The 20,179-nt window shown below is 36.9% G+C and overlaps 1 protein-coding gene across 1 annotated transcript in view; it reads right to left on the bottom strand.

Moving 5' to 3' along the window:
• The window catches only part of Faf1 (Fas associated factor 1), a 271,924-nt gene that overhangs the window by 250,803 nt on the left and 942 nt on the right, over window positions 1-20,179 (bottom strand). The window lies entirely within an intron of this gene.

Raw genomic sequence — 20,179 nt, 5'->3', positions numbered from 1 at the left:
GTCAGACTTAAAATGTAAATGGTATAAAACATAATTTAAGCTGCATACATTTACAGTAAGCCAGTCAAGTCAATTCCTAGGACATTAACCACAGTGCGTGCAAGCAAGCAAGCAAGCAAGCAAACACACACACACACACACACACACACACACACACACACACACCCACACACACATAAAATGAACGAATGAACGATGAAGTTTTTGACCAAGAATGGTAGCCCACACATTTAATCCCAGCATTTGGGAGGCAGAGGCAGGCAGATCTCCGTTGAGTTCTAGGCCAACCTGGCCTAAATAATGAGTTCCAAGCCAGCCAAGGCTACCCAGTGAGACCTTGCTTCCCTCCCCAACCATAAAAAAACAAACAAAATACAAAAACTTGCAGAAAGCCAAGGACAGCTCTCTGAAGCAGACAAAGAAACCTATCTTGAGGGGAAGGGGAGGAGTTATTGCACACTGAAATATTTTGAAATATTTACTTCACGAGTATGTGAATTCTTACAATTGTATGTTGTCTCAACATCCATACAAGTAGATGTCCTTGCTCCAGAAAAGAACATAATTTACAACAACACACCATGCACAAACAGCTGAAGCTAGTGAACACAAGACAAAAGGGTTGTCACAAGAAACCCACGTCTTTAACCTTAGACACACAAAGACCATAGAACACTATAATCCCTCCCACTAGGTATTATTTTCCATTGACACTGAGCTTTAATATATGACTTGATCCTTTTCCTATGAAAACTATAAGAAGAGTGTGGTGGTATGGTAACTATGACCATATGTCCTCAAAAGTGTCACTGAGTTTCTTCTTACATTTCTAAATATCATCATTATCCTAAGATGGAGGGGGTATCTCTAAAATCCTATGAGAAGATATCAAAATGAATCCACATGAATCACAGCTGAGCAAAAATGATGAAGAGTCAAACCCAACTACATGTGAACTTCTAAACAAAGACACTCAAACAGGATCAACCAACACTGGGAAGTGCCTCAATTAGAATTCCTGTGGTTTCTGGCCACTGAGTTATAGAGTTGCCACACGAAATAACAGTTTTGAGTGAAATATTATGTCTGAGACAACTCATATAATGCTCATAGGAATTTAAGTGAAAATGGAAATCAATGTGAAGATTAAAACAAAAGAAAGAAAGAAACTAAAACTACCATATAACCAACCAGCTACACCACTTCTGTATATACATCTGAAGGGCTATAAAGCAACTGATGAATGATTAGACAAACTGTGGTATAGATACATAATGAAGGTATGTGTATATATAATGGAATTTGAGTCAATCATAAGTAATGAAATCATGTAATTTTCTGGAAAATGGCTCTAACTAGAAAGCATAACAGTAAGTGAAATAAATTACACAGAGAAAGACAAACGCCATATTTTTATCTTATTTGCTGGCCCAAGAATTCTTTCTAAATACATAAAGCCATACAAATGAATACCTTTATATAAATATTTATATATATTATATTGTGGATATTTTGTTTATGATTTAACAAAGTTTGCCTGAGAATCAGTACAAAGCTAGCCACATCCATCCCAGCACCATACTAGTGAGCCATAGAGGCCAGGCAGTGGTGACACACACCTTCAATACCAGCAGCCATACAAGTTATCCATAGAGGCCAGGCAATAGTGACACACACCTTTAATCCCAGCACTCAGGAGAGGCAGGAGGATCTTTGTGAGTTCAAGACCACCCTGGGCTACATGAGAGTGAATCAGTCTAAAACAAAAATAGTGCTCACACCTTTGACCCAGCATTACGGAGGTAGAGACAGAAGTGAATATGACTGGGTGGAGAGAGGGATGTAAGGTGGGAGAAGACAGGAAATCATGGCAGTCTGAGGGACTGAGGTTTGGTAAAGAACAGTACATGGAGATGCAATCTGAAGACAGAATTGCCCCTTTGGTCTGAGCATTAGTAGAGGTGAGAATTCTCTAGTGGCTGGCCACTTTGCTTTTCTGATCTTCAGCTTATTCCCCAATAACTGTCTCTGAGTTTTTATTATTAAGGACAAATAGAATTTGTGCTACAGTATATATATGACATGAAAGCAGAAGGAACCAAGGAGAAGAGAGATTAATAAGAGGGATAAAGCAAAGGAGGATTAAGGGTAGAGAATAGAGAGGGCAAGTATGGTCAAAGTATATTATATACTTTTAAAACTTATTTTTTTTAATTATTTTCAATAAGTTTTCACTAAAAAGCTATCTATGAAGTACAGTTCTATGAACACTGAATATATAACCAATTAAATTTTTAAATAAAAATACTCTAATACAATGTAGTTATCTAAGATATGGCCTGATCATATTCATTATATATATATATATATATATATATATATGCATGTATGTTTGGATTAGGGACACTCAACCAGGAAAATCTATTCAAATGCTTCAAATTCTGTAAAACTATATACATATGGACTACTTTTTTCAAGAATCTCAGGTTAAGTGGCACAACAGGTCTTTCCCTTTTTCTTCAGTGTGGCTGTCTGTAATGACTTCTTTCTGCTTAACTAACTATATCTTACCTTATTATTTGCTTCATAAAGTTACCTAGATTTTTATTTGTCCATTCCTGATCCCTCCCAAACGAGTTTAAAGAGAGAGGTGGATATTATACTTATTTTATTTCCCTTGTTGCACAACCAACCTTTCTCCTAGGTGGTCATAACAAACATTCATGCCAATAGGGCACTGACAACATCTACCCAAGTCTCAATTGATAAACCAATAGTTTATTGGAGCTACTTACAGCAGCATGGGTGACTGTAAGTCAGCTGCATCACCAAAAAGCTTCAACTTATGACTCATGAAAGCTGCATCACTGAAGATCACTCTGGAAAGTTACGTCAACTGTGTAACTTGTGGGCAGCTACTACTGAAGTCACCATGTTCCTATAAGTAACCTCTATAACTCACTGGTTCACCAAGCTAGACTTAAGCAGAATAATCTCCTTGGGTCTGTTGTCAGTTCCCTATCTATACTTAATTTTTTCACAGCTCCCTAGGAAAAGTTATGCAACACAAGTGTCTCCAAAGAAAGACAAATTAGAACCAAAGATGAGTTTAGTACATCACCTATTATATGTTCTAAGACATGCAATTAAGGCATCTGAGAGTGGAACAATAAGGACAACCCCAATATGCCCATTCTTCCCTATGTGGTGTGTGTATGTGTGTGTGCCACCTTGCTGTGGCAGCAGGTGAACTGACCTTGCTACAGATAAGAAAGCATTCAGCTAAGGCTGAGACATAGACATAGAGTGTGGCACCTGGGCACCACTCTTCCTTGATTAAGAGAGTTCATCGTGAGGCTGAAGGACTAGCAGATGCATTATAGTCCATGAGCAAAGTCCTTACAGACTGACTGTAAGCAAGTTACAGTGGCAGTATTGTGGCCTCTGCTATGGGTGATAAAATAAGCAACTGAGGTACGGCTTAATCAATTATGGGGGTATGTAAGAAAAATAAGATCCTGTCTTACTCTGTACCAACTTAGCTGAAAGTACATTTCTTTTTTGTTTATTTTCTTATTAGACTTGTTTATTATTTTTATGTATGGGTGTTTTTGCTTGCATGTATGTGTACCATTTGCATGCCTGGTACCCACAGAGTTCACAAGAGGTTATCGGAACTGGAGTTACAGAGGGTTGTGAACCTCCATGTAGGTGCTAAGAATCAAATCTCAATCCTCTGGAAGAGCAACAAGTGCTCTTAACCACTGAACCATCTCTTCAGCCCCAAAAGGACATTTTTTTTTTGTTTTAATTCCTTTCCTGAGCATTTTCAGGTTAGGAAAGGCAGTGAAAAAATAGCAAACATTTCTGCTCTCCAAAGTCACCTCGGGGGCTGGGGTGTAGCTCAATTGTTGGAGTGTTTGCCTAGCACACATAAGGTCCTGGGACAAAGCCCTTGTACTACATAAACCACACATGGTAGTATACATGTGTAATCCTGGCATTTAGGAAATAGAAGGAGGTGACCAGATTGAGGACAGTCGATACTACAAAGGAAGTCCATTAGCAGCCTGAGCCATTAGCAGGATCATGTCTCAAAAAAAAAAGGGGGGGGGAATGGGTCTAGGTACACCACCAAGTACTATTACAGCTCATGAACATACTGATCCATTACTCACCTAACTGGCATTACAGCACAAGGTAGGCCTAGAATTGCTCCAGATCCATAGCAACCATCCTCATAAACAAAGATATAAAATTCTTCAAGAAATTATCAGTAACTTAAGTAACATTTAAAACAACAAATCATGATTGGCAGGTTCGTGTCAACAGTGCAAATCTGGCTTCACATTTTTTCAGCTCCATTATAATCTCATGCAGTATATGCATGTTATGTATATGCAGTTAGTTCCTGACCAAAACACCATTATGTGGTTCATGATTTTACTATTATACAAACTTTCCTGGAAAGCTATAAATTCTTTCCTTTCTTTGAAAGAAAAAATACTTGAGCAATAACAAGTTTATGTGAATTAAAAAATTATTAGGTTGGTAAAATTGTACTAATAATCCTCAAAAACAGGAATGTTTTAGTAATTTTTACAAACTGCTGATTGTATATCTTTTAGTAAGAGAGAAAAGATTCTAGTAAACTTATGTTCTCATTTCTATCCACAAGAGGGAGCAAGTATTTAACAGATATTGGAAATTTCATTATACATTTGTCAGACTTTCAAAAAATAGTACTGATAAAACTAACAAAAGGTAAGAAAGTCTACAATGGCCAACACATTGATAAGACTCTAAAATTATAGTGGGTAAAATGAAAGCTACTGTCCTCAGGTTTCAAAGGACTTTTAATTTACTGATTCCTTAAATAAACATGTACATACTTCACTTTTTTATAACCCAACTGTAGATTACAATTTGTAAGTATTCAGTATAAACAGAAACTAAAAACAGAATGTAAAGACTAAATGGATTGTCATAATCTAATTTATAAACTGAAACTTCACAGACAGTGGATGTGGTAGCATTACACCTATACTAGTACTTGGGGGGCTTAAACAAGAGGTTCAAAGCCAGCAGTGGCAACACAGCAAGCTCAAAAATCAACCTAAACTATATAGTGAGACACTATATTCAAAAAATACCCCCCCCAAAAAAACTGTGCTAATAATGTGCTAAGCAACTTACATAAAGAACGCAGCAGGATATGGATACTAGTATCTTCTTTATTCAAAGTTAACTCCAACTATCTAAGCCACTTCCCTGTTTTTAAAAAAAAAAAAAGTTTGCCTTAAACAACACGTTAGCAAATTAACATTTACCTCTAGGAACCTGTGGCTATAGTTATTAACAACATTGCCTGCATTGAGGAAAGTGACATCTTCAAAATAAACTAGTAATAAAATCATAAATGCTAATACTGAAAATTAAAACTATGTCCATTAATGACATGAATACATGAATACAGCTTTTTTTTTTTTTTTTTGCATAGAAAGGATGGATTCCAACTAGACAGAGTGGCCTATGCCTACAATTCAAGAACTCAAGGGACAGATGCAGAAGTGTCCAAGAGTCCAAGGACCAACCTATGTCACAGAACAAGACCTTGCCAGAGAGAGGGAAGGCAAAAAGGAGAGAAATATAAGAAGAAAGTGGGGAAGGGTGGGACTCCAAATGGAAATAAGGAACTAGGTAGGTGACCTGAAAAAGGTTCCTTAAATAGGTATGTTTATATAGGAGCAATGAATGGAATGCAGTATAATTCAAGGAATATTCTTGGAAGAACAAGGTATAGTTTTGTTTTGATGTTTTTTTCCAAGACAGAGTTCCTCTATGTAAGCTGGCTTTCCTGGAACTCACTCTGTAGACCATGCTGGCCTCAAACTCAGATATCTACATATTTCGGCCTCTTAAGTGCTGGGGGAAAAGGCATGTGCCACCACAAGCTAAGGTATAGCTCAGCTAAGGTATAGTTAAAAAAAAAAAAAAAAAAAAAATACTAACAAAAACCTGTATAGCACTCTGCAGGTATAGGCAGGGTAACCAGTCTGAGGTCAGCTGTGGCATAACACTATATTCTGTTTTCGGGACTTAGAAAGCAAAGGAAACTTAGGAGGTTCAGAAAGTAGTTCACAAGTTTCAAGAAGTTCTTGAAACATACAAGATTCACAAGGCCCTTCCTGTGGTGATATATTGTTTATGGTTTAATAAAGCTTGCCTGGGGATCAGAATACAAAGCTAAACATACTAGTTAGCCATAGATGTCAAGCAGTGGTGGTACCTACCACTCCCAGGACTCAGGAGACAGAGGCAGATGAATCTCTGTGAGTCCAAGACTACCCAAGGCTACATGAGAGTGAATCAGTCTAAAAGAGTAACAGGGCTCACACAGTTAATCCCAGCCCTAGAGAGGTATATAAGAAAGAAGCAAAGGGTCTTATGTGAGATTTAGTTTCCAGGCAGGATCTCCATTTTCAAATTTGGTAGAGGTAAGAGCTACGGGCTAGCTGCTTTGCTTTTGTGATCTTCAGCTTGAACCCCATTATCTGTCTCTGGGTTTATATTATTCATGCTAAGCTTCCGTAAGATTTTATAAACTGTAACAACTGCTAGAGAGTATAGGCTCTGCCAGGTCAAGCTGGCTGTAAGTCATGCAAAGAGCTCCAGGGAAGCAGCTTCCATGTGTCACTAACTGTACTACCGTGAACTGCCTTTAAAATACTCCTGCATGTAATCCCTCACCCACACTCCTATAAGTAACTCCCAGGAAACCCACTGGTCTAGATTTGAGTGGAATAACTTCTTTAGTCTGTCATCAGTGTCCTATCTGATGTAAACAATTTTGTTAACACCTCCCTAGGAGGTATCACACAACACCAGCCTAACTTCCACAGGCCAAGTCTCAGAAAGAAAATAAAGTTTCAAACACAGTAACGCTGACTTCAAAAACAACTTACCAAGTTGACTGACTCTGTGACTTTAAGCTCAAATATTAACTGCATTTACAAGTGATAAAGATGAAGCAATCATATGACATGCCCAAGAGGTAGAAAGAAGAAAAACAGTAAGCCAGAACTTCTTTAGCTCTGGTAATCTTATCTTGAAGCTACCTTGTCTGATATTAATCACACCAACTCAGTAAACAATAGCACCTATAGGGTATACCTTTTATCATCTTTTTATTTCTAACTAAAATGGATTTTTATATTTCAAATTCTTATGAACAGTAAAGATAAGTCTTCTATTTTCATCTTTTTGTTACTATTTAGTCTATTTACATTTAATGCAATTTTGAAATAGTAGTGTTTACTTCTACTATCTTGTATTTCTATTTTCAAACTGTACCAACTGTTTCTAACATTTTTCATCTCATTCTTCAGGCTTGAGTGTTACTTTCAATTTTCCAGCTCATCACCTCTATCAGCTAACTATGCATCTACTTATAAGCAGTTGTTGAAGAAGATAAAATATTCACCTGTAACCTATCAGCCTACCTTGTATTAATAGTACCATACCCCATATTACCTAAGCTTTGTGCAGAATCCCATTTACCCATCCCCTTTTGCTACTGTTGTCATGTATTGTACATGTGTTTTTATACATAACCACACTCATATTTCCAGTGTTCATTTCTTCTGTAGATTCTGTTTCCATCTAGCATCATTTCTCCACCTAAAGAATGTCTTTTCACATTTTTATGAATCACAGATCTGTTAGCAACAATTTCTCAAATTTTATTTTATTTATATTTTTTCTATCACCTCTTCTAGGGGAATCTCTTGTTCAAATCTAATCTTTATCAAGTTTTCCTTGTCCTGTGGAAAGAAAAGCAAATCCCTTCACCAATCAATATAACATTGATTGGTCCATACATCTTTAAAGTATATAGACTGATTTAATGTCGTACTTCTTTTCTATTATCTAATGTCTCTCTGCAGTTGTCATTCCTTTCTCATTAGCATTCAGAAAATTCAAAGTCAATAAAGCATTATGCAATCTATTTCTGGGGGGGGATCTTTATTACCCATTTCTGTTTATTTAGCATATCCTTTAAAGCTCAATTTGATCTTTCTGTAACTGCTTGCCCTGTAGGATTGTGTATGGTATACCTGTAATATGCTTTATATTGTAATAAGCAAAAAGTGTTTCATTTTACTAGAAACATATGCTGGAGCATTCTCAGTCATAATTTGTACAAGTCTACCCATGATGGCCATAACTTCTAACAAATGTGTGATTACAGAATCAGCATTTTTAGAACTCAAAGCAGTTGCACAGTGAAATCTTGAATAGGCATCAATGGTGTGGTATTGCAGTTAAATAAGGATCAGGATAAACAAATAGGCCGAACAGATGTTTATTCGGGGAGAAATAACTTACAACCTAGACAGAGGAACACCAGCAAGTTCCACCGGATGCTCTCCTCTCCATGTCCCCCCAGCCAGAGAGTGTTCCCCGGCTCCTCCTCAGCCCTCCTTCCACAGGTCACTTCGGCCCCTGGCTCCACCCCCCAATGGGCGTGGTCAATGCCAGAGAAGGAGACAAAGTGAATATCCCACTACAGTGTGGTGTACATATTTTAATTTTCCAAATTCTACAAAATAAAACACATCCATCTGCCAGATTTTATTCATTTGAGTACCCTTTGGGTTACTTTCTGATGGTAGTGAGGTTTAATTGTACAAAGGGAAATAGAACATTTGCTTATAATTTCCTTGGCTTATTGCCAAGTGATAGAAAAACCTTTTTTCAAACCTTTGCTTTTTATGAAATTCTAAGGTCTTTGATCAATTTCATCATTATCTTGTGCTAGAGAGCCTGGCAGACCCATACAGGATTGGATGTGTGTTACATATAAATATGGGATGATTCCTATTCCTGATTATGCCTTGTGACTAATTAATAAAGTCAATTCTGCATCATCTAGTATAAATTCAGCCATTTCAATATGCAAATCTACATACTGAGAATCAGTAACTATGTTGAGAGGTTCCATAAAATCCATTCATACCATGAAAATAACATATAATTCTGACTTTTGGGCAGAACCAAACATAAAGGCTTTGACCCACTTTACTTAAATTTTCTGATTTCTGACCTGCCTTTCCTGATTTATTTGTATCAGTATAGAATGTAGAGGCTCCAGATATTGGTGTTCCCCATATGATGCAAGGACAGATCCAGTTACTTCTATTTATAAATTGAATTCTCTTGCTTTGGAGATATTTATTGTTAATCTATCCCAAAAGATTACTGCAAGTTCTTTGACAAGGTTCACTTTCTGCCCATAATTTGTGTCAACTTCATTATTAGTAAAAAATACTACAATTTCTGGGGGACCTATTCCTGCCAATTGATGAAGTCTCAATTTTCCTTTAAAATAAACTTGGAAATCTTCCCCATATAAGTTTTTAATTTTTTACTCTGTCTATGAGGTAAAAAGATCCATTCTATGATAATATCTTCCCTCTGCATTAATATTCCTGTTGGAGAATGCTTAGCAGGTAAAATAACCAAAATGCAATCAAGCTTTAGATCCAACGATTCACATGTGCATCCTGTAATTTCTTTTCCACCAAAGCTAATTCTCTTTCAGCTTCAGCTGATTAATTCTCTTGTCACAATCTAAGGTTTTGAACAAATTACTCAGGTTTTTTTTTTTTTTTTTTTTTTCCCTATTCTAATACTCGGCCTTAGATAGGAAATGTCCCTTTTGAAAGTCACCAAAAGTCAGCAATCACCTTTTGAGGTCTAATTTTCTGTAGACCTATTTTACAGTCTATATAATTAATAGAATTTCCTCTTTGTATTTTTTTTTTCAGGAATAATTTGTAATCCCCAACCAAGCAAAATTTTCTTTACTTCTTTAAATATTCTTTCTAAAGTATCTACATTTGAGTCAGCTAGTAAAATATTGTCCTTATAATGGTAAACTATAGACTGAGGAATTTCTTATGTATTATTTTCAATGGCTGACATGAAATATTGGCACAGGGTAGGGCTATTTCCATTGATATCTCTGAGATATCAGGCTGATAATTATTATAAGTAGGCACCAGGAAGGCAAAATTTTCTGTCTTTTTCTTGTAGAGGTATAATGAACAAAGAAAAAAAAATATTTTGAACTAATAATGATAAGAGGCCATCCTTTAGGTAATAGTGAAGGCAAAGGAATTCCAGACTGTAGAGATCAAATTGGCTGAATCAACTTATTAACAGCTCTTAGATCTGTTACCATTCTCCATTTTCCAGATTTCTTTTTAATAACAAATACAGGAGAATTCCAAGGGCTGGTTGATTCGTTAATGTGTTGAGCATTTAGCTGCTCCTGCACCAGCTGTTCTAAGGCCTGCAGTTTCTCTGTTGTTGAAGATCATTACTTAACCCATACTGATTTGTCTGTCAATCATTTTTAAGGTTGGGCTGTTGGTGCCTTTGAAAGATCAGCAGCTGTTGTGTCCTGTTCTTGTTTAACCTGAATGGCCAGTGGCTGTTCTTTATAATAACTTCTAATATATTTCCCAGAAACATAGGTTAATTTATGGGCTTTTTCTGAAATTGAAGAAATATTAATGAGCATTCCATTGCCATGACAAATCATGTCCCCATAAGTTCATTACTATGTTATCAACATATGGCTTTAATATTCCTCTCTGTCCTTCTGGCCCTATACATTCAACCCATCTCGTGATCTGTATTACCTAAGATAAAGTTTCAATTCCTAAAAGCTGAACATTTACAGCATGAAGAGGCCAATTTAGATGCCAAGATTCTGGTGCAATTATTGTGACATCGCACCTGTGTCTACAAGGCCTTCAATGACAACATCATTTATTCATAGTTTTAATTTTGGTCTTTATTCATTTATAGAAGTTTGCCAAAATATTTGCTCTATGATTTCTCCTGAAATTTTGTTCTCTGTTCTATATAGCTTTTGTATTATCCAGAGCAGTATATTTTCTTACAATACATATTAGGTTCTATAATTGCTGGGAAGTAGTTTCCTCCACAATGACAGGAAACAACTAAACTGAATTTGGCATAGGGGCCTGTGAGATGCCCCCAAGATGCTTCCCGGAAGCAAAGGGTTACCCTGACTGTCCCTTGTTGACCTACATTCATTTGTTCAATGCCTGCCTTTGCCACACCTGCATAATCCAGAAGAGAAAAGCATTCTGCTTGAATTATGCTTAGAAAAAAACTAAAAAGAAACCAAGTTCCTATCTCCTCCCACTTATATTCCTCTCTCTGTCCAGCCATCTCACTTCCTGCTGTCTGTACAGACCTCCAGACATCTATAGTTAGCTACTGGCTAGCTCCACCCTCTGATCTTCAGGCAAGCTTAATTTGTTAGAATATAAACTAGGTATCATCACAAAATAGTACCACCCACAAATAAGGTGAATCTTCCCACATCATCTAATTTAACTGAGATAATGTCTCACAGGCATGCCCAAAGGTTAACTAAATTTAGATAATTTTTACCTAGATGTGCAAAGAGGCTTGTCTCCTAGTTAATTATAAATCACATCAAGTTGACAATCATTAACTATCACAATCTATTTTTTGTTTTCTTGGGACATAATCTCAAATAGCCCAGGCTAGTAGCTACATAGCTGAGAATGACCTTAAACTTCTGATCCTTCTACTTCCACTTCCAAGTGCTGGGTCTACGAGCATATGCTACCACACAACCTGATGTTCTACAATACTAGGATTGAACTGAGTCATGGCACAATCTAGCCAAGCACTCTATCAACTAAACTATATCCCTACCCCTGCCTTTTTGTTTTTATTGAGATAAGAGTCTGACATAACACAAACTGGCTTCAAACTTACTCTGCAGCCAAGGCTGGCCTTTGAACTCACAATTCTCCTGCTTCAGCCTCCTAAATGGTAGACACGGTCCATCAAACCCATCTTAAAATTGATACACACTAATCAAAACCTCAGGACCAAAAAAAAAATCACTCATCCTCTCTTTAAGTAATTAACTGGTTCTTAATTCAAGCTTTCAAGCTTACTTAACTACAGTTCAAGTGAATATTCACTAAGAATGTACCCTGTGTTAATAACTAGAGTTCAAGTGAATATTCACTAAGAATGTACCCTGTGATTAAAAAAAAAAAAAAAAAAAATGCCTGTTAGGCAAAACACTATGAATCTAGTTCTGCACTGTGTGTAACTCAAAAGATTAGTAAGAAAGACAAACCATTATTTACCAGGTAGTGTGATAGCTACAATAAAGGGTGTACACTATAGAGATTTGTCATTCAGATTGGTTTAATAAAAGACTGAAAGGCCAATAGCAAGTCAAGATTTTCAGGGAGGAGAGAATACTGGAAAAATAAAGGGTAAAAACAAGGACAGTGGTCAGACAGACATAGAGAAAGCAGAAAAGCAACATGGGCTGTACAGAGTAAAGGTAATAAAACCATGAGGCAGAAAGTAATAATAGAAAGTAATTAATAGAAATGGGTTCAGAGAATCAGCATTTTCTTGTATAGCACTTCCAACACAAAGTAAACCATCTATCTACACATGCAGTGAACTACATTACAGAAAATTCAGAACCATGAGAACCCATGTTTTTTATGGTAGAAAAAAAAACTCATGTGGGCTTCACTCCAGTGGGAGCCATAATCTCTGTTTTCTAAGGCTTTTCACTACATCAAGATTTTTGAAAAGAGAAACAAAGGAAATCAATCCCTCTGATGAGATAACATGGAGAACTGTACCACAGAATTCCAATGAAGGGTTGTTAAAAAAAAAGAATATATATTAAGAGCCTCACATAGTATCAGGTACATTCAAAGCAATAATGTAATGTTCTAATTCTCCACTAATAACTTAAAAATTGTTTATCTTCACCTCACTTTAAAACTTATACCTAAAATTGACTTTAAATATCAATTTCAAGAGGCTGGGGGTATGCTTCAATGTAAAAATTGCTGAATAACCATGAGGTTCTGAGTTCAGATCCCCAGAATTCATGCTAAGAAATATTTTCATAAAATATATATACATACAGTATATATGCATATATGATGTGTATATTACATATATGTGTATATATACATATGTATGTGTATATATACATATGTATGTATGTATGTGTATATGTATAAATATATGGGCATGGCCAAATGCACCTAAACCACAGTACTGGAGAGAAGGGGAATGGAGACAGGAATGCTAGGGCTTGCTAACCAGAATCCTAGCTGAAACAATAAGTACTTGATTCAGTAAGAGATCCTATTTCAAGGCACAAACTGAAGAAGACAGAAGATACCCAATGTCCTTTTCTGGCCTCCTCATGTGTGTGCATGGGCACACATGGGCTTTCATATGCACACACAAAAACAGAAATAAAATCAAATGCAATTGCTTATTTTTAATGGGGAAAAACTTGGTTAGTAACAAAGAACACAAAGATGTTTAAAAAGAAAAAACAAAACAAAACAAAAAGAAAAATAAAAAGAAAAAAAAAAACTTTCGTCTCTTAAAAGGGACCACTGCCAGGCTAGAAGGGTTGTGGAGCAATAGAGAGGGGAATAGCAAGTGATCTGATTGGGGAATGGTAAGAGGGGCTCTTTAGAAAGGAGAAGAGAGTTAAATACAGGAGGAAAAGAGGGTAAAGGGCAAAACAACAATAAAGAGTCTGAAAAAAAGTCATAAGGAATCATGTTATTAACTATCAAAAAAAAAACTACAATACACCTAATTCTGTGTATAAACATATCGTTTAAATAAACTTTTCTTGGTATGGCTAACAGTGCTCCCTCTAAGTATCAAAGACCAACTAGCAAAAACACCAATACCAGACATGAGAAGCTCTCTTTTGAGTTGTATGATCAGGGTTATCCAAGGAACTACTAAAACACACTGGCCATTGCTTTTGCCCCAGAAGTGGAAAATAAGTCCCTATTGCTAAAGACACTGTGCCCTTCAGAAACAGGGACCAGAGCTCCCTAGGCAGGAACTACCTGACTGCCTCCTCCCTGAGGCATTCATGGTATAAGGCACAATGTCATTTTCGAAAGGAGAGAAGCAACTACCAATCCTACCCAGCTATGATGCCTATGAACCATGAAAATGACCAGCATACTAAATTTGCAGTAGTGGCACATATGCTATTTTGTTAAGGTTTCTATTGCTGTGAAGAGACAGCATGACCATGGCAATTCTTATAACGGCAAACATTTAATTGTGGTGGCTCACTTACAGTTCAGAGGTTTAGTCCATTATTGGTGTGGCAGAAAGCAAGGCAGACATGATGCTGGAGCTGAGTCCTATAACTTTCAGGCAACAGGAAGTGAACTGAGACACTGGGAGGTACCCTGAGCATATATAAGCCCTCAAAGCCTGCCTCCATAGTAACATACTTCCTATGACAAGACCACACATACTCTAATAGGGCCACATCTCCTAATAGTGCCATTCCCTTTGAAGGCAATTTACTTTATAAATTACTATATATACCTTGGTTGTAACCAACAGTTCTAATAGGATTTACAACCAGCTCAACAACTGGAACTGGAAACCTAGCTCACTCAGTGCCAGTGAAGTCATGGATCTTGGAGAACCTACAACCACCACTTTATTAAACCAGCATAATCCATAACAATTTAAACATTTGCCCTTTTATATCCATAAGTACAGTCCTCACCCGCTTTAAGGAAACTTCTCTATGTAACAGATGGAGCCCACTACAGAAAGCTACAATCAAAATGCAGAGCTGTAGAGCCCAGTCCCAATGGGCTATTAAAACATTCTCATACCTAAGGCTCAGGGAACACTGCAGAAGAGGGGACTAAAATATTGTAAGAGCCAGAGGATCAGAGAATTTGATCTGAGATCATGTGCCCTTACTAATGTCAGCAACTATGCCTATAAAGTCTCATCAACACGACTACCTCACCATACTGAACAAGGATAACACCAACAGACATTGTCAAAGTAGAGAGAGGAAAGTCCCCAAGACCTCAACCCTACACAAGAACTACAGGCAACTAAGGAATGCTGAGAATGGGCAAAATTGCCTTCTCCAGGAAAGAGCACAGCAACTGGTTACCCAATATCAAATGGTCAGCCCTGAAAACATAAATATAAGTAACATTATACAGACTGTGCAGATTTTATTAGAAATATGTATGTATAAACATATATGCATAAAACTGCAACTAATGAAAAAAATGGGCCATGAATTTAAAAATGAGCAAGAAGGGATATATGAGATGGCTTGGAGTGACGTAATTATGTTATAATCTTAAAAAAGGAAAAAAAATTTAAACTTTCCTCTCACACTTCTGAACAAGGACGCAAGTATTAAATAATTTAGAAAACAGTAAAGAAGGGCTTAAAATGGACTGAAACCTAATTCTAAAGCCATCCGGGCACATAGAACTTAAAACTTCCTTCTTACCACAATTTACACTCATCCTTTCTAGCTCAATAATTCCCCTGTAACCACAAATAAATATAAAGGCAGTTGCAATTACTCTGTTAATTCAGCCAGACTACCTTTTGAAATTATCTGCCAACCTCATTTTAATATCAATGACTTATATTTAACATAAAGAACAATTCTGATTTAAAAATCAAAACTTCCACTTTAGAGCTGGGGAAATGATTCAGTAGTTAAAATGCTTGCAAGTTTAAGGATCTGAGTTAGGAGCCCCAGAACCCACATACAGCTGGACTTCAAAGCATATAACTGTAGTCCCAGCACACCCATGGCAAGATTGAGGGTAGAGGCAGAAGCTAAAGGCAGTTGAACAGTAAAACAAGTGACTCTGTCTCCAACAAGGTGAAAGGCAAAAATGCTGTTCCCTAGCCTCCACACTTGAGCTGTGGAATGTATGCTCCACCATGCACAATAATTATGCATACGTATGCACTCACATGAATATATAACATACAACAACAACAACAACAAAAAAGAACAAAAAAATAGAGAAAGAAAATATCTTTGCCTTTAAAAAGTTTGAGGAAGGCCAGGAGATACCTCAGACCTGTGTTAATCCCCTGAGCCCAAGTGAAAAAAAAAACTGATGTAGTGGCATGCATACCTGATCCCAATGCTCCTATGGCAAGATGTGAGGTAGAGACAGGAGAATCAGCCAGAAAATCATGAGCCAGCTAGCCTAAAGTTCACTGCATGCAAAAAAGAAAAAGAAAAAAAAAAAAAAAAAAGACCCTGCCTTATCACAATGGAAGCAGAGACCAACTCCCTAAGGCATCCTCTGACCTCCACATACATACAAGCCTTAGTGAATGTACTATGCACACAAATAAACATGCACACATGTACACACACAAAATAAATTATTTTCTTAAAGCCTTGGTGCCAGGGATGTAACTCAGCAGTTTTGCCAGGCATGCACAAGGCAATAAGCTCAAAGCACAGCACCAACAAAAAATTATGTAAGGATACTATAATCAAGAAGAGTAACTGACACAGCAATTCAGTAATTCAAGTTTTACAAAGTTATTAGACTCAAGCCTGATATTTTGCCATAGCCTATTACTGAGCCCCTCTAAAAAAGCTAGGCCAGAGCCAAAAAGATGACTCAATGGGTAAACAGCTCTGCCACCAACCCTAACAACTGAATCCAATCCCCAAGACCTACATGGTAGAAGGAGAGAACAAACGCCTTAGGTTATCCTCTGACCTCCATATACATGGCTATTGCATGTGTAGGCTCATACACACTCACACAAAGATTGATAGATGATAGATATATACATAGGTAGGTAGGTAGGTAGACACAGACAAATGATAGATATGAGATAGATAGATAGATGGATGGATGGATGGATGGACGGACGGACGGACAGACAGACAGAGGTAGACAGACAGACTTTTTTTAAAAAATAGGGAGAAAATTAAGCCACACCAAAGGTGAAAAAATAGGGGAAAAATTAAGCTAAACCAAAAGAGAGTTATTTTTTGTGCTTCTATATATGAGTCACTGTGAAATTATAACCTTCAATTTAATATTCAATTATGGTCAGTTTTTACCTTTTAAATTTTTATTATTTAAAATGTCAAAGAATCCTTGAAATATGCCAAAATATGGGACTTGGGTTTTAGACCTGACTCAGCAGTTTAGAGCACTTGTTGCTCATGCAAAGAACCCAGTTCAATTCCCATTACCTACATGGTAGCTATTACATAACCTTATCTGTAACTCCAGTTACAAGAGATCCTTTGCCCTTTCTGGCCTCCACACATGGTGCACATACATACATACATACAGGTAAGACACATACACATATAAAATAAATTGGTAAATCTAAATGAGGCAATAATCTGAGTTCAATCCCCCAGATCCCATGTTTTAAAAAAAAATAAAAAACAAAAACAAAAACAAAAAACAGGCACAGTGCCACACACACATTGGAGAGAAGACAGGCAAGTTCTTGGGGCTCACTGGCCAACCAGCCCAATTCCAAGCCAAAAGTAAATAAGTAAAAATGTAGACAGCACCTGAGGGACAACCTTTGAGGTTATCCTGCAGTTTCCACAGGCACACAGGCACACACACCTACACAGAAGTAAGCAGTTGAACTGACAGTATAGGGTAAAATATGTTAATTCATCATTAACCATTAAAGACTAAGAGAGAGAAACATGAGCAAGATACAGAATTACTAGGCCTCACTAGGGGTACAGGGTTCATAAAGAGCAGATAAACAGAAATGTCCCAAAAGTTAATAGGAGCCCAACACATGGAATGATGAAGCAGCAACATCAAGTCTCCACAGTATTATACCTTTTTCCTAAATCACAGAAATGGACCATAAAAATCAAAGAATGGAAAGCATGGATTGGAATTAAAAAGTCTTCCTTGATCAAGTGATTCTTAAATTCTGGGAATCTCCTACAAATGACAATTGCAGATCCAACCCCAGATTGACTGAATAACCTGGAGTTTACAAACCCTCTAAGTTACTCTTTACACACTAAATTGACATTTATTGATTTAGATCAGTTCTTAGCACTATCAACATTTAAGAGCTGATAATTCATTGTAAATGATTGCTTTACAGACATTTAACAAGATCTTTGGCCTCTATATCCTAGCCGCCAGCAGCACATCTCCAGACACTGCGTAATGTCCCATTGGGGACAGAAATCACCAATAATCTAGACCAGGAAACTTTCCTGCAAGGCACTTAGTAAATATTCCAGGTTCTGTAGGCCATATAATCAACTCCACCCTTCTACTGAGAACAAAAGTAACACACAAACAAAAATGAGTGACTGTATGTATCAACAGGACTGTATCTTTGGAACCAGGTGGTAGTTTGCCTTCAGGATGTAGTTTGCTGACTCCTAATATAGGCTACATGCATTGTAACTAAATGTCTTCAACTACTCCTACCAAGTAATTGTCTGGACTCATTTCTGACTTCATCTAGTCTACTTTTAACCTATGAGAGGTTAACTGTCTTGCTCAGTTCCAGCTGATCTATCTAAGTGCACCCTCTGACAACAGTACTCAATAGAGGTATAACCACACATTACTACCTGAGAAACATTCAAATATTTTATATTGTAAAATTACTAAAACATACAAAGAAAAGTACTGGTTTTATTGAAGGCAGCAGCAATGATTTTCTTTTAGAGGGGATCATTTCTCTTATGGCAAACTTCATGAGAAAATAATTCCAGGATGGGCCACTTACTTCATGGAACCACCAGGCAATAAAAAGAAAGGCCAGGGAAAGAGGCTCACTGTACACAGAATGGGTCATCCTATCTCTTTGATTATTGAATTCCTTCCCTGCTGAAGTCAACTGTTGATGAGCACTTATTTACATGGTGCACAAGTATCTTCGCATCCATTGCCCAGAATCTATCCACATACTTCTTCCAATTGTCTTGCTCAACAATTTACCAACCATGCTCTTTCTAAGTCCCTGACCATTCAGCAAAACCACTAGCTATATAATCCATCAATTTCCCATTCTCTGATGCAAATATGTATTACCAACAAATTCAAAGCAGTTGTTACCTACTGCTCGATTTGTCCAATCAGCATGTCATCAGTATAGTGGACCCAGTATGATATTTTGTACAAGAGACAGATGATCAAGATCCCCACCCCAGTTCTCCCTCTCTCCCTTTCTCCCGTTCCCCCAACAATACCATTCTTATGGGAGAAACCTTGGCCAGAAATGTAGAACCAGTGGTAGAGCTCTTGTCCAACATGTACTAGGCCCTGGGTTCTATCCCTAGCTACTGAAAAAAGTAAAACATGTTTCAAAAGTGAAAAAAAGTCTGGGAAAGAAAATGTTATTAAAATTTAGGAATGTGACCAAAATATTTACTTTGCTTTCCAAACCAAAGTCTGAAGCCTCATAAATATCACTTTGCCTCTGAGAACAAGGACTCTAAATTTCTAATCCTTTAGCTAACAATGAACCAGGTGTGGTGGCATACATTCCAATAATCCCAACACTGGAGAATCAATCAATCAAGGCTTGCCTGGGCTATATATATCATGAAACCCTGCCTCAAAACAAACAAACAATAAGCATAGTGACTGACAGAGTAACTACAAGTTATTAGAGGTTTTAAAAGTTTATAAAATTAAAACAAAGTTATAATCACATTTAGGGCTAGGGTGAATTACACTATATGTTGCTTACTGTCCAAAGCCTTTCCCATCCAAACACAAACTGAATAAAACTACACCTAAGAAGTAGACATAGTGGATCACAATTTTAATCCCAGTACTTTGGGAAGCTGAGGTAGGAAGTCTGTATTAAATTAGATGCCTGCCTGAACTATAAAGGGAGACATTGTCTAAGAAAGATAAAAGACCTCAGGCTATTTTAAACCTACAAACACCAAAATACCATGATCAACTTTTCTTTTTAAAAGCATCCTTTCTGAATTTCCAGGTTGCAGTATAGTCAAAATGCAAATATAAGTATTCTTAGTATACCAGACAGAACAAGAGAAGAAAAAAGAGCAAATTCTTTGAAAATGGTCATCAGAACATTAAATAGATAAGTAATGCTTATAGAGACTGTGAAGTAATGCCAGTGTTGGAGAAAGTTTGCCTACATTTGACAAATATAACGCCAAATGGTGTGTGTATGGCACTAAAATATTTTCTTCAGTAAATCTCAGAAGACAAAAAAAAAACATTTACAT

The sequence above is a fragment of the Phodopus roborovskii genome, unplaced genomic scaffold (genome assembly GCF_943737965.1).
Source record: "Phodopus roborovskii unplaced genomic scaffold, PHOROB, whole genome shotgun sequence".
Taxonomy (NCBI): Eukaryota; Metazoa; Chordata; class Mammalia; order Rodentia; family Cricetidae; genus Phodopus; species Phodopus roborovskii.
Note: the sequence above shows the minus strand (reverse complement) of the source record. Positions and strands in the feature narration are given on the sequence as shown.